This window comes from Monodelphis domestica, chromosome 5, assembly GCF_027887165.1.
Source record: "Monodelphis domestica isolate mMonDom1 chromosome 5, mMonDom1.pri, whole genome shotgun sequence".
NCBI lineage: Eukaryota > Metazoa > Chordata > Mammalia > Didelphimorphia > Didelphidae > Monodelphis > Monodelphis domestica.
In genome coordinates this window covers 184,324,603-184,340,350 of record NC_077231.1, presented here as the reverse complement: position 1 = coordinate 184,340,350, position 15,748 = coordinate 184,324,603, and the positions used below count along the sequence as shown (strand labels likewise).

At 37.0% G+C, this 15,748-nt stretch overlaps 1 protein-coding gene and 1 long non-coding RNA gene across 2 annotated transcripts in view; one reads left to right on the top strand and one right to left on the bottom strand.

The window, feature by feature from the left end:
- MET (MET proto-oncogene, receptor tyrosine kinase) overlaps positions 1–14,789 on the bottom strand; it is a 161,697-nt gene extending 146,908 nt beyond the window's left edge. The window contains exon 1 of the mRNA XM_001368109.5: positions 13,891–14,789. The gene's annotated coding sequence lies outside the window, so the exon portion shown is untranslated. The remainder of the gene's footprint in view (positions 1–13,890) is intronic.
- The window catches only part of LOC103105932 (uncharacterized), a 7,123-nt gene continuing 5,575 nt past the window's right edge, over positions 14,201–15,748 (top strand). Inside the window, exons 1-2 of the long non-coding RNA XR_008912268.1 lie at positions 14,201–14,315; positions 15,259–15,361. This is a non-coding gene — a long non-coding RNA (uncharacterized LOC103105932). The remainder of the gene's footprint in view (positions 14,316–15,258; positions 15,362–15,748) is intronic.

Here is a 15,748-nt window from a genome sequence, read left to right as displayed (position 1 = left end):
CATATAATAATTACAGACTACTGAAAATAAAAGCCATATCTTTAGGAGTTGCAAGGAAACCCGAGTATTGATCAGTAAGTTCAGGAATTCACTGGAATTTTGATAATATTCAAGAGATAGTTAGTCAATTCATGAGATGGTTTTAAGTGCTGTCACCTTTCATTATTTTTAATGAAATTGTCTAGGGTTTTATCTTCCACTTTTCTGATGATATATAAGATATATATATATATATATATATATATATATATATATATATATATATTTGTTAGTGATTGGAAGATTAAAGTAGGTCACACAGTAAGCTATTACTAGTTCTAAATAAACTAATTAAAGTGAAATTTAAAAGAATTTTAATTTTAGCATTACAGAAATTAAACTTGGGTGAAGACTATAGGATTTAATGATTTCTACTCAGCTATAAGCTTTTGTTTGTACTCATTCTTTGGTTCTGCATTTCATTAAATATAACTTATAATTTCCTCCTTTGACACCTATCCAAATAACAAACAGTTCAATTCCATCTCTTAGGCCAAAGGGTCTACCTGGGACCTTCATGACTCCATTTGTTTGCATTGCTTAAATTAATCAAATTATAATCAGATTTCTACTTCACTTTCTTCTGGATATATGCCAACATTAGGGCTATAAGGGAACTTAAAGGTTGAGTCCAACCTTGTCATTTTACAGAGTAAGAAAGTGGGGGACAGAGAAGTTCAATGATTTGTTCTTAAGGTGATTGGGATTTGAACCTATGTTCTATGACACCAAATCTAATGTTTTTATTTTCCACCATACTATACTACATGTCATGCTTATGATTCACCAGTGCAATAGCCAAAATGTTTTAGGCATTATACCAACTGCTTTAGATACAAAGACAAAATGAAAAATCCTCTGCTATCAAAGAACTTCCATCCTATTTGGAGAGAACAACATGTATACAGAAAGTTAAATATAAAATATATACCAAGTAAGCAAATGAAAGAAAATAATAAATGAGACAAAAATTTATGGAGGTAGAATTAATAAGACTTGACAATTGACTGGAAAGGGGAGGTGACTGAGGGTGGAAAAACTAGTGAAAAGTTTGAGTTCTGAACCTGGCCACCTGGAAGGATGTTGAGGTCTCTAGAGAAAAATAAGACATTTAGGAATAGAGGTAGTTGTTTATTTTTATCATTTTTATTTTATGTTTTATATTACTATAATTTTTAGAGAAATAAAATAAATTTCACTTTGGACATGTTAATTTTGAGATTCCTATCATATATCCATTGGGAAATGTCTGATCAGCATTTGGTGAAGGGGAAGTAGAGTTCAGGAGGGAATTTAGGGATGCTAATCTTTTACATTTTCCTTTTTATTATGCGTGTTAAAGTCTGTATTTCCATATCTAATCCAGACTGGAAGTTCAGGGGCTACTGATGGGCACTCTGATGTCCCATTCTGATCAGTATGAGAATTTTATCTGCTCTTTTCCTAACCTGAGCTGGTTCATCGCTCCTTAGGCCCTTGGTGGTCTGACATTGCTGAGTGTTCACCATATTAACATCAAATTTAGTCTGGGTGCATGATTGCCTTAACTGACTTTAGCTCAGAACTTCTGAACTCAACAGATTTGACAGCATGATCTTCTCTAAGTAGCAATGATTACAGTAGCATACCATCATGCTATTCTATGGTTATTTATATAGAAATAGGGATCATGTACACAGATGTGATCATTGAACCTATGGAAACTGATAATATAATTATAGGAAGGGGAGAGAGAAAGGTGAGAAAGAAAGAAGAAGGTCTAAGAAAGATACCTGGGTTATACATCATGCTGTTACTTCAAAGGATGCTGTGGACTAGCCAGAAAAGTAAGAAGAGAAGCAGGAGGCAGTGGCATAAAAACCCAGGGAACAGTGAATACCCCAGTAGGAAAGGATTTTCAATAATCTCATCACACACTGCAGAGAGGCCAAGAAGAATATGGCTGAGAAGAGGTCACTGGATGGTAAATTTGGAATGAGATATTTAAATTGAGTAATGAGATCAGAAAATAAAGGTTGGAGAAATAAGAGGTGAGGAAGAGGAGGCAATGAGCATAAATGACTGTCTATGAATTGAACTATAAAAGAGAGGAGAGATGTTCAACAAGAGTTTTAGGAGATAGGGTCAAATGAAGGTACACTAAGGGTGGGGAAGAGATTGGCATGTTTGTAACTAGTTAGGAAGGAGACAGTAAATAGAGAGAGATTGAAGATTAGAGATGAAATGATTATGGGACAAATCTACTGAAAGAGAAAACAGGGAAGGATTGCATCATCGACACAGACAAAAGAATAGGACTTGTTGAGAAGAAGGATTGTCTTTTGTCAGATATTTAAGTGAAGAAGAAGAGAATAGGGATGATATGAAAAGACTTCGAGAAGGGCAGTAAGGGACAAGAAGAAGCTCAAGGCAAGTGACCTCTATTTTCTCAGTAATGTAAGAGTTGAGGTCCTTAGCCAAAAGAGAAGCTGGAAAGAATAGTGTGGGAAGTCTGGAGAGAGAAGGTAAATTTTGGAACAACCACCGTGGAGAATTAAATAAAAAGTCACTCATGGAAGTATAAATGGATTTGCCTTGTGACAGTGAGTGCCCAAATATGATTATATAACAGAGATTTGTAGTGGTCAGCAAGGTTGTGTGACTCCCTTCAATACTATTCAGTAACACTGTGAGTAAGAGCTGTGGAGGTGAGTTATGGGAGTATTCTAGGGTTGGCATTTGGCAAAGCATAGGTCATGACAGGACAGGGGAGAAAAGGATTTAAGAGCAGAAAATGATTAAGTACAAGTTCGAGAGAAGGAAAGGGAAGTTTGATTATGGCAGATGTATGGAGGAATTCTGAGCAGTAGAAGAACTAGTGTTCATGATGAAGATATTGAATAGGACTAGAGGGGAATGAGGCACAGGGAAATATGGATCGCTATTGATGGAAATCAAATGGTTGATATAAATAAACTTTATTGATATACATCCTAATCCATCCACATCTTCTTATCCTTCTTGGTCCTTATCCTTGTTTTATCAAAATCCTATACAGAGGATATAGCAATTATGTCGAATTCTCTAAGTTCTTTAATATTAAGTGAGTACAAATGTAGCATTTAACTAGCCCCCCCCCCCTTTTTCTCATCATACATTTCCTGGATGACATCTTTTAGGCTGCTTCTTTTGTGCAAGTCATCAATGATAACATGCTGTGATCTTTTTAGGTTTCTACTGCTGTTTCTGTTATCTGCAATTTTGATTCTAGCTGTTTGGTAATGAGTAGTTTCCCCAGCTATAAAAGTTAGCATAATACTGCTTCAATCTAACTCACAGGGTTGTTGCTGAAGAGAGCTATTTGCAAATCTTAAAGAACTAAATATATTTGAGTTATTAAATATATATTCTGCTGTTGTGGCAAGAAGAATAATTATAAAATAATCATTTAACTTTGATGAGATTTCTCCAATTTTGCCTTTTAAAGAAAAATGTGATTTTTCATTTGCTGAGCTGCAAGACCTCTTAATTTAATTGAAACTCTTTTCAGTTCTTATGTAAATATTTATTGAAAATACACACAAATATGTGGTTATTAAGGTAGCTTTGGCTAACTATTGAAGTGAGGGACACTAACATAAATTCAGCAAAAATGTTCAAACTAGTAACTAAAATTGGAAATGTAAATATCTAGTGTGGTGTATATGATGAAACACTGGTTAAATGCTTGGGGGGAAGATACAAACAGTAAGGAATTTTGAGCAATTAAATATAGACAATGTCTATTTTTAGCTAACTATAATACAGAAGCTTTTCCTTCCCCGTCAAAGAGTAATGTATTTGGCAACAATAGAACAGAGTTTTGAATGTGCAAGGTTGTCTGATATCAAAATCAGTGTGAAAATCGGGAACCCCAGACTTATTATGGCATCAATGAGTGTTCCTCCCCATATGCTAACATTGATTCTTTAAAAAGCAACTTGATTTCATTAAGAAAAAAAGATTTTGTTGACTTTGAGAAATAAACTACTCCTGTCCTTTTAAACTCTCATTACATTTTTATGCAGTATTCATATGGGAAGTTCAGTTACCAGAAAAGACGCATGCACAAACAGGAAATCTAGCTTCAGTAAGAAGGTGTTTTTCTTCACACAATAGAGTTCAAAGATGTGTCATCATGTAATTTAGAGCTAAAAAGCAAGACCACTATTATAGTAAAGTACAAAACCCCTACACATTACAGCAGTTTACAATTATAACCCCACTTCTCTTAAACCAGTTAGAACTTGTTAAAGATCCCAACTGGTACAACCTGTCCCTTTCTGGTTCCTAGTTTTCTGACAGTCAGAATGGCAAAATGGTGGGGAGGGGTGAGTTGGAGTGGTAGGATGAAGGCAGAAGGGATGATGAGGAAAGTAGAGGAGGAAAATGAATTTTTGGAAAGCAAACGGTAACATTAGCAGAGTCAGTCAAATTGCTTTTGAAATCTCTTACTATTCTTAGTATTTTTTTTTTTTGGTAAGAAAGTAGCTCCTTGGCAAAGAATGAATTTCTATAAATGTCCTGCACTAAGTTATATGGCCAATTTTTGAAATTTGTCAAATAAGGTCATTGATTCAGAGAAGAACTCATATTAAGATATGACAGATGAACTTTTATCCTACTTTGTAGTACTGACATTAACAGGAAGCCCTTTGGAAAAGGAGAATAACAAGTATATAGATATAAGACTTAAATGACAATGGAGATTTTACATATATATATGTATATATGCACACACACATATAAAACAACAAGCCACAACAAAATTCAGTGTTGTATAAAAATATTTCCCTGGCACAAAATAAAAGGGGGGGGGGGAAGAGAGATGATTGTAATTGAATGCCATTGAGAAACAAAGCCTTTAAAAATACCTAGATTTTTCCTGTCACATCAGAAAAACTCATTAGCACTCAGGGGAAAATCTGTTCTGCCAAGGAAAGAACCTATCTGATAATCATTTAGTTGCAAAACTTTTTGGTGATCCTGTTGGCAGAACCCAAGCAATAAGCAACTTCTTATTTTCAGAAACAAAAATATGGTCCTTAAATGGTTTCAAAGACTGCTTGGACATCAAAGTGTTGAGAGAGACATACAGTTTATGGGTAATGATTTAAGTTTAAGTGCATCAGAAACACATGTATTAAATTTCCCTTAAAAGACCCCTAGGTTTAAAATTGAAGAACTAAAGTGCTGGCCAAAACACATGTTGGGACCTAGTGAAGCCAAAACATGTTTTTAAAGATAGTTTGAGTTGTCTTATGGACCCAAAGCTTGGCTGGATTTCCCTTTCCTTTCTGATTAGGAACAGAAGGGTGCAAACTATCTACTGCAAAATAAACCAGTTTACCTTCTTTTCTCTGGCTGGTGAAAAGTAAGACTTTCTCCAAAGCCCCCAAGCTTTTAATGTGCAATTAATTCTCTAAAAATAAACTATTTCGTCATTAAGAAACCATTCCTTCAAGTCTTTTTTTTTTTAATGTCAGAAGAATCCATTTCTCTCTGTCAATCACCTGCTTTTAGTTCTGACCTTAAACACTGACTAGCAAAAGGAGCAAGTTCATTTAAAAAACAGGAAGAGATCGCTGATCTTAATATTCACAGTACTTTATTATATATTATTTATTTGCATTTAAAATGGTAGGAAGAAATACAGTACATAATCTTCCTCTCCAACACAATGGTCTTCCTGAAGGCAGCTTGGACATTTTGAAGATTTTTTAAGACTAAAGGAAACAAGTTAGTACATAATCTGTGTGCTTTTTATTCATTGGAAAATGGATTGCCCCACTGATTTGACTTATTTAAAGATACTTGAAACAAGCAAGGCAATGGAAGTCTTGAATTTCAGACAGGAATAACTACTTTGGAGGATTTCAGACAGCTTTTTAAAGCTGGGAAAATGTTACAAAAAGGAGGATTCACCCCAAATAGAAGAACTTGGTACATAAAATCTAGACATAAACATAGAACAGATTTAGATATTTCTCGTACTTTAGATAATTGCTTCAATTTGAGAAAAAGATAAATAGATTACATATTAAGAGAAGTTCACAGAACTTGAATTTGATATGAGGCATGTGAATTTATATATTTGGGTACTTAAGAAAATGTCTCCCAGGGGTGAATTACTGCAGAATAACTTTTCTTTAAAAATACTTCAATGGACCCATTATTGTTTTTTAAATGGTTAAGCTAAAACACTAGTAGAGACTGATTAGAACATATTATGGAAAGGACAGCAAGCACTTTAGCCCTCTATGCTATTCGGTTAGGCAATCCCCAAAGGGCCCTACGAACTGGTCTAGACAGAAAAAAGGGGGGGAAAGTGGACGAAAAGGAATGGGAGAAAATCGGAGGGAAAAAGAGAGGGCATGCTTGCCTTTTTTTTTATAGGAAAGAAAGCACCAGCTTAAAGAAAAGAGGAAAATAAAATGATTAATATAGTGAATAGTGGTATGATGGCCCTACTAATCCTCATTTCAGATATGATGAGTAGAGAAAATATTAATGACAAGGCTATAAATGTCTCAGCTAAATCTCATTTAACTGGAATCTCTTTTTGGGTTGTGAAGAGACTAAAACTTATGAGAATGGAATAGTAGCTCTGTTGGTTTGGGGTCTTTGGAAATGCAGGCAGAAGATATTTGTACACTTCTTTCACAACCCCAAATCTGGGAGTGAGTATGCCTCAGGCAAAATTAAATTTATCCTACTCCTACAATTCTGATTTTCAATGTGGGAGGAAAGGGCTATTTATCTCATTCCCTGACTATAAATATCCTGACTCCCACCTGATCTGTGGTGCTCTAACTATATATAATGTGCCAAGGGGTGAAGTGAGAATGTTTCCATATTGTAGGACAATAGTATATACCAGTTGGAACATGATTTTTCAAGAGATACTAGTCTCTTTAGTGATACGAGCAATAAACTCTATTATCTATGTATCTATCTGTCCATCCATCTACATCTATTTATCAGTTACATACATCTATCTATAATACACACATATGTCACACACGTAAACACATACACATAGCAAATAGTCATAGTTTTGTAGGAAAATGAAGGTTAAAAAAGCAATAGGAGCTTCTATGATCCATGTTTTTGAATAATTTTCACAATCACTAATAACAAATGACACATTTCTGATCACATATTATTATAAAATATATTTTGTTGGCTCACAATGCTGTCTTTTAAGTTCTCCTGCAAATCCCATACATATGATTTTCTTTCAATTAAACATTTTACTGCTAATAAAAATGCTCTCTTTATTTAGCTCTCAAAACTCAATTATAGTCAGGTTTTACTGTATACTTTTATTGCAACAAGTCCCAACTGGGATACATTAACTAAACTGTAAAACATAACTAAAGAGATATCTGAGCTTGGGGTTTCTTCTACAATGACAGAGTACAAAATTACTCACAGCTCCTAATCTGATAATGGGAGCGGAAAGCTCTACACATACAAAGCTGTCTTCTGGCCAGCTGTGTTACAGATATAGTGGATCAGAGAGAAGTGGATGATGACTCAAGGGACTGGATATGTCCTTTACAGTCTTTCATTATTAGCTAGTCCACAGATCTAAATCTGTCTTCAAATGGAAAAGGCCAAAACTTATCACCTTTATTGGAGCTCTTGGAGCAACAGTATCACCCAAAAGAAAGCATACTGGGCTGAGATCAGAACACCTATGTTCTGTTTTTCCTTCTCTCTACCACTCTGTAGCTGTGTGATTGACCTGGGGTAACTTACTCAATCTCTCTAAGTATCAATTTCCTCTTTTGCAAAATGAGGGATGTTCACGAGATGACTTCTAGTCCTAATCTTATGATCTTTTAAAGTATTTTGCTGGACCCATGATTTCTGCAGTGTAAGAAACTTCCACTGAAGAAAGTCTTTCAATCAATGCAGATGAGTTACTTGCTGTTATGCAACTTAAGGTTTAGAAAGTTGTTTGGAGACACTGAATAGTAAAATATGTGCAAGAAATGGGCATGAACCCAGGTTTTCTTTATCCACTTATATCATAGAGATGATGGCTAAGTGCAGTTATTATTCATTTGTATTTTAGTTCAAAGAATTTTATTTTTCCAGTTGCATGTAATAATAATTTTCAATATGTTATCCAAAATTATAAGATCCAAACCATCTCCCTTCTTCTCTTCCCTCCCCCCACTTGGAGATGATAAGCAATTTTATCTGGGCCATACATGTATTATCATGCAAAATGCACTTCCATATTGGTCATTATTGTAAGAGCACACTCCAACAAAACCAAAATCCCAGAATAATACCATAAATAAACTGATGTGAAATAGTATGCTTTGATCTAAGTACAGTTCTGATAAAAAATACCATTTTTTTCAGTTATACAATTTGTGAAATATCTTCCTCTGCACTAACTTTAGCCTTTTGCATAGCACCAAGTTTAAAAATCTAGTGTCAGACCTCCAGACCACTAGATGGATCCTTGGTAAAATATTCATGTGAGAATACAGACTAAGAATTGCACAGGATAAGAAGGCATGGATGGAGAATATAAGTCTACTGAAATACTGAAGATGAAGGGAAAGGGAAAGGGAACAAGCCTACTATGTGCTAGGTATTATGCTAACTACTTTACAAATATCTCATTTGATCCATATGACAACTCTAGTTCTATTTTTATTCTCATTTTATAGTTGAGGAAATGGAGGCAGATACAAGTTAAGTGACATGCCCAGGGGCACACTGCTAATAAGTGCTTGAAGCTAGAATTGAACTTGGGTCTTCTAGACTTCAGGCCAGTGCTATCTACTATACCATCTAGCTATAGAGAATAAGCACCTCCAATGAGGTTAAGAATGTGAAAGTGAGGAAACTTAAAGGTGAAGTGGAATAAAATAATATTGAAATTAATGTGTAAACCAGTCTTTTACTTTCAAGAGATAACCTAGGATCTTTTATGAGGAAATCATCCATTTGAATGATTTGCTATATTTTGGGGCATGGAAAGGAAAGGAAAGGACACAAGCATTGATTAAGCTCCTACCATGTGCTAGGTAATGTGCTGGTAACTTTGCAAAATTACCTCATTTGACTGATCATTTATTGATTGATTAGAAAGTTGCAGAGTTTTTCCTGTCTGATCTCTAAAGGTTTTTTCAAATGAAGCTACTAGTCTGACTATGGTTCTATTCAATTAAACAAATACTTAATGAGTGCTGCAAGGTAGGCTAGGTGCTGTAGTATATAAAAAGAAAACTAATTCAGTCTCTGCTCTCATGGAGTTTCCAGTAGGAAAAATGAGACATGCATTAAAAGAACCAACCAAACAAACACCAACCAACCCAGTATGCTTCAAGGAAGCAGGGGACAACATAAAGTGACATGGTTCACACAGTAAGTTCACTTAGGCTGGTTCAGAGGAGGGAGAGACCAAACATTCCAAAATTTATAGCTTCTGACAGTATGATATAGTAAATAAAGGATTGGATTAGGAGTTATCGGGGTTCTATACCTGTGTGTCACTTATTTACTTGTGTGACCTTAATCAACTTCTCTCTGGGTTTTAGCTTCCTCATCTGTAAAATGAATGGGATGGACTAGGTGACCTTTGAGATTCCTTCTATAGGAAGTAAGTGTCTGAGGCAGCTAGGTAGATAGAGCACTGGACCTGGAGCCAGGAAGACCTGAGTTTAAAGTCACCCTCAGACATTTAGCAGCTTTGTGACCCTGGGCAAGTTACTTAAGCTTTGTCTGCCTTAGTTTCCTCGACTGCAAAATCGGTATAAAAACACCACCTTCCCTCCAGGATTGTTATGAGGTACAAATGCTTAGCACATAGTAGTAACTTTCATAAAGACTTGTTTCCTTCCTTTCTTATAGTTCTAAATCTATTATATTGTATTAAGTACTGTAAATTCTATACATTAGAGAAATCACAGGTCCAGTACTTATCCCTATTTTGTCTCTTGGCAGTGAGGCAATGTGCCATAGTAGGGTGAGAGCTGGTCTCAAAACCAGTAACAGCTGGGTTCAAATCTATCCTCTGACACATGTCTGACACTAGATAAGGCACTCAATGATCTAAACAGTGCTCTAATCCTATAAATTGCAAAGAAGATGCCAATTTGTAGTGGTAGAAAGCTTTTCTTCATTTGGAAATTCCCTTTTCATATGGAATCATAGGTATAGTCCCTAACTCTTCTCTTTTTACATGCTAAGTGATTTATTTACATTAAAAACATCTTTTGTCCTTTTCTCTTGCACATATTACTCTAAATGCTTGCCTACACAGAGAGTTCATTGACAAGATTTTTTTTCATTTTGCAATTTCCAATTGTTCCCAAGACGATTTGCAATTTATATTGCAGTTATTTGTATGTGTGTCCTATTGTTTTACTAAGCAGACCATATCCTTCTTCTGGTCTATAAGCCCCTTGAGGGCAGGTTTTTGTCTATCTTATCTAAATTTCCTATCACCTCTAGTGTCTATCAGGAATTTAATATATATCTGTAGAAGTGGAATTTGCCATTATAGTTAGATTACAAGATTGTTAAGGATAAGGACTTTATCTTTTGGATCTTCCCCACCCCCTCCCTAGTCTAGAATGCTATCTGGCACTGGCTGTGCTCAACAAATGTTTGCTAAATAAAACTACCCAACACTGACTGCCTAGGGATTCAGATGCATACAATCCATTCTACCACAGGTTGGGGTTAACTAGAGGAGAAAGTGGAAGTCAAAACATTCCTGCCTAAAGAGACATTAGGTAGTTAACAGTAACCTTTCTTATTTATTTGTTATTACTTCTACAATATAGACCAACCCACTGAAAAGAAGGCTAATTCTTTAAAGTACAAAATTCTTTAGCTTGGGGATTCCTAGATTTACCTTCTTCCTCTTTACAAAGAAACAACAGGAAACCTAGAAAAAGTAGGTATGAAAGAAAATGCACTGTCACCTGAAGGCACTGCTGAAAAGAAAAAAAATTGGAGAAGATTCTGGAAGAGGATAGCTAATTTTGATGAATTAAGGGACAGGCAGTGTCCTCCAAACCTGAGGTCAACAAAAAAGAAATTGTGGAAGAAAAAAATGAGACCACAGAATTTGGCAGAAGCTCAGACAAACCAGAGGGCTTGAGATGAAGATTAAGAGACAAGAAATGTAGAGATGGGTGATAAATAAATAGTATTAAATAAAAAGAATGGAGTTAGAGTAAACAGTATAGAATAAAGCTTACTGTTTCCAAGCTCTGAGACTACTGGCTGAGATTTCAGCCAGGCTACAAAGGCCACCCTCAAGCGAATACTCTCCTTCTTAAAGGAACCAGTCTGCCTAGGTTCTTTATTTTTGCTTTGAAAGAAAAAATGAGATTGGAGGAAATAACATTGATTTGAGCCTAACATTTAGTTCTTCTAACAAAAAGGGAAAATATTGTTATTTTAAAATAGATTTCATCTGCTACTATTGGAGTAATTTCCCATAGTTTTTTTGATTCTAGGCTTTCTTAAATAAAAGGAGATATAAGATTAGATGTCAATAAAAAGAATAGAAGAATGACAGGTCAAAAAGAAATAACAGAGTGCCTTTTCAATTCTCTCCCCTTTCAATTTTGGGCCTTAGTAAAGCAGATTTTTTTCTTCTGGGGAATAAGTAGTACTGTTAATATTAGCTATGAACATCTATTCTGACTTGGTCTACTTGATTTCAACACTTATAATCACTCAGATAAACCCACCTAGTGTTTGTTGAAGGTATACATATCTAAAGAAGATGAACCATTTTGATGTTGCTGAAATAACAAAACAAGTCCACCCAAAAGTAGGGTTTTTAAAAAAATAATAGAATATAAACTACATCCAGCAGATTCCAACTGTTAAAAGTAAAATAAAGTTGACAATTAAATCTATTGCATTTCAAAATTTTGACTAGATTTTTATCCTAAGCACCTGTATATTTTATAAAAGATAAAACATTTTGGATAAGATACATTAAGACATACTGTAAAAAAGTTCTAATAAATGGTACAAAGAACCTTGAATTGTCACTCCACAATTTAAAAAGCATGACTCAGGGCAGCTGGGTTCCTCAGTGGATTGAGATGCCAAGCCTAGAGATGGCAGGTCCTAGGTTCAAATCTGACCTCATACACTTGGCAGTTGTGTGACCCTGGGCAAGTCACTTAATCCCCATTATCTATCCCTTACCACTCTTCTGCCTTGGAACCAATACACAGTATTGATTCCAAGACAGAAGGTAAGGATTTAAAAAAAATAAAAATAAAAAAGCATGACTCATAAAAATATTGCAATTCAGTAACAAAAATACCAAATATGAGGATGAATGGTCTTCAGTTCTCTACTAGATATAACTACAGAAGTGTCTTTGCTCAGATAAAATTCAATAAGCTTTGAGATAAAAATGAGGCTACATATTTGTAAATAGTCCAGGCACCACTTATACTGTTTACATAAGAGCACAATTCATGTTCCAGTAGCACAGAGAAACATGATGTACATCATTTTTAGATAATCGCTCTGCAGAAAAAAAATTCATTAGTCAGCCATAACAGTTCTGCTGTAAAGGAAAATAATGTTTTATTGAATCCATTTGCATGGCAATGTGCATGTGTCTGGATGATAGAAACTAAAAAGTAAGCCTTCAATTCAATGTTATAAAATGTGATCATTTTTTTAAACCTGGGGAGAGTGATCCGGAGTTCAATATATTCTTTGCAATGTCAGTTTTTACAATCACTTCATGTTCATTGCCCATCATATCTTGGCAATTAATGGATCCTGATTATTTTGCCTAAGAGAGTTGGCAATATTTCATTCTGCTAGAGAGCTCCTTCAAACATAAAGTTGTTTAAAAAGGTAAAATATACCAGCATAATTCTTCATGCACCAGCATGAGAACAGTTCCCAACTGCCAAATTAGTAAGTAAATTAAAAAAACAAAAAACAAAAAACAAAACTTAAAAGGTATGGTGTATGAAACCAAACCTTGATATAGCTTTCTGTACTGCAGAGTTCAATGAAATTACTTTCATTTATAAAATGCAGAAAGTACCTGTCAATTATTGAACCAATAAGCCATCTCTCTATCAATACCAGCAACAGTTGCCTGAAAGCTAGCTATAAGCAATTTTGTCTTTCCACATCCCAAGCATTGAGATGAGGTATGACTGAAGACTGAGGAATTATTAATTGGCACAAGTGTGTTCTGAAGACTGAGGAATTATTAATTGGCACAAGTGTGTTCTGCTGTCAGGAAATGGATAATTAGGACTCTCCCAGAAAGGTGTACACATGCACCTGTGTACTTTCAAAGACTATAAAATCAGTCTTGATTAAAGCTTTGCCTAGTTCCTCCCTGCACCACCTAGAGTCAGAGTGACTGCATCCCTTTGTAAAGCTGAATCAGATCACCAACTGAACTTATCTGTCGAGGTGGCAAACACACACACACACACACACACACACACACACACACACACACACACACACACACACACACACACCATGGCCTCATTCCCCATGCCTAGGCACAAGATCGGCTCCTGAGTCATCCAGGGAAACATTCAAGATGTCAATACCCCTCAAGTGTGAAAGAATAGTTTTTGTTTTCACCTTCATTCCGGCTACACAACTTTAGCTTTTGACAACGAAAAAACTCTTCTCCAGTTATCTTCTCTCTTCACTCCACCTTTCTCTAGCGATCTCTCTCTCCTTGCCCAATTCACCCACCACTCCTATCTTTTACAAACAAAGAGGAGAAGGGGCGCGCGGGGTAGGGGTGGGGGGGTCTATTCTGGAAGAGGTTTGAATCTTTACCTGGAGGTGCCAGCGTCCACACAGAGAAGCAGCTCAGGGGGTTAAAGACCACCCGCAGGCGTTTGCCTGTCCCCTCCCCCTCCCTCCTTTCGCAGCTGTTCAGCTGTCGTCCCGCATCTGGATTCCTCAGTCAAGCTGGTCTCCGCAGCATCTGGACACAAAGGCGTTCGGGGTGGTGCGGAGGGGAGGGGGGTACGACGAGAGAGGAGGTGAGCGGCCCTCCCCGGTCACCTGGCAGCCTTGGCACAGAGTGAGCCAGGGAGCGCTCCTCCCCTCCTAGGTGCCTGGTGTCCGCTGCTCTGTGAAAGCTCCCGAAGGCAAATCGTTGGTCCTAGGGCTCCCTCCGCCCCTTTCCACATGCGGTCCTGACCTGCCCGTGACTCACCCCGGCATTGGGTTCCGCGTGCGCGCGTGTGCTAGTGCGAGTGAGTGTGTATGCGTGTGTATGCTGGAGAGGGGCGGGGAGGATCACTGCCCAACACTCCTCCTGCACGTGCCCCTCTAGTTTTTCTTCTTCCTTTGGGGCCCAAGGCTCTGCAGAGGTGGGCACTGGCGCTGTCCTGAAGGGCAAATTTAACCCGGGACCTTGCTTCGCCCCTAGCTCTTCTGGGCAATCTCCTTTTCTCTTTCCCCAGGCATCTTCATGGATAAGTAAAACTTTGTAGGTAAAGGAGTTTTCTCGCTCTCCCTTTCTCTCTCCTCCGTTCTTCTCTCTCTTTCCTTTTCCTTTCTCTCCCTTCCCCACCTCGGTCAGCCTGGAGTTAGCACAGCTGGTAATAAGCAAGACTGAGTCTCCCCCTCCTGGTCTGCCTGTTGAGATTGCTGACAGAAGATCTCTCTCCCTTTTTTTCCCCTTTCCCTCTTTCTCTCTTTCACACACCTCCCGTCAATCCCACCTCCTTAACTCTGACTCTTCTCTTACACACAAATGCACGGCCATACGAATAAGCCAAACAAGGCTTATCTCTCTGGTCTTTTCCAACTTTTCCGTTAGCAGTACAACACTGACCTGGGGGTGGGGATAGGGGGTAGGGAAGATTTGGGCACTACAGAAACAAGGAATTTATTGTCCTGGGGGGTGGGGGGTGGATAGCCGAGTTGTTGCAACGGTTACATTATGCAATTCTTAGCCCCTACTGTAATAACTCAGATTTCAAGAAGGAAGAACAACATAAGTGCTTAACCCAGAGGAGACTCCAATTTCTTTTAGTTGCCTTCTCAGCAAGAAATCAGGGTTATTAAATAACTATGAAAATACCAAGGAACCCAAAAAATGAAATTACATTGCGGTCCACTGAAATGTTCTGATTTTTAAAGTTTGACTTAAAGGTTACTGCTTCCCCACTAATTGTGCAGTTGTGTCTTCAGTTTGCAAGCTTGACAGGAAGAAGTATGCTGTAGTGGAAAGTGCACTGCATTTGGAATCAGATGACCTGTTCCAATCCTGGCTCTATCATTTAATATCTTGCAGGTCAGTCATCCTCTTTGGACCTCATTTTCCTTATCTGTAAAATGTGTGGTTTGAATGAGCTGGCTTTTTCAGCTCTAATTCTATGGACTTATGATCTCCAAGCATTGTAGCAATAGATAAAATCAGGACCACTGTTTGTCCTTCGAAGAGAATCTAGCACTGATCTAGTGAATGAGGAGTAAATAAGCAATAAAATTAATGATTGAGATTTGTTTCCATCCATCAGTTTTGAGTTGTGGAAAACTTGTTGGACTTGAAAAGTCAGTGGACCTAGTTTGAGTTGCCAGCTCTAAGCATCAACAGAGTGACCATTTTGGACAAGTCAGGTTATGATTGTCTAAATGTCCATTTTCTCATCTGCAAAGTGGGAAGGTTGGACTAAATTAC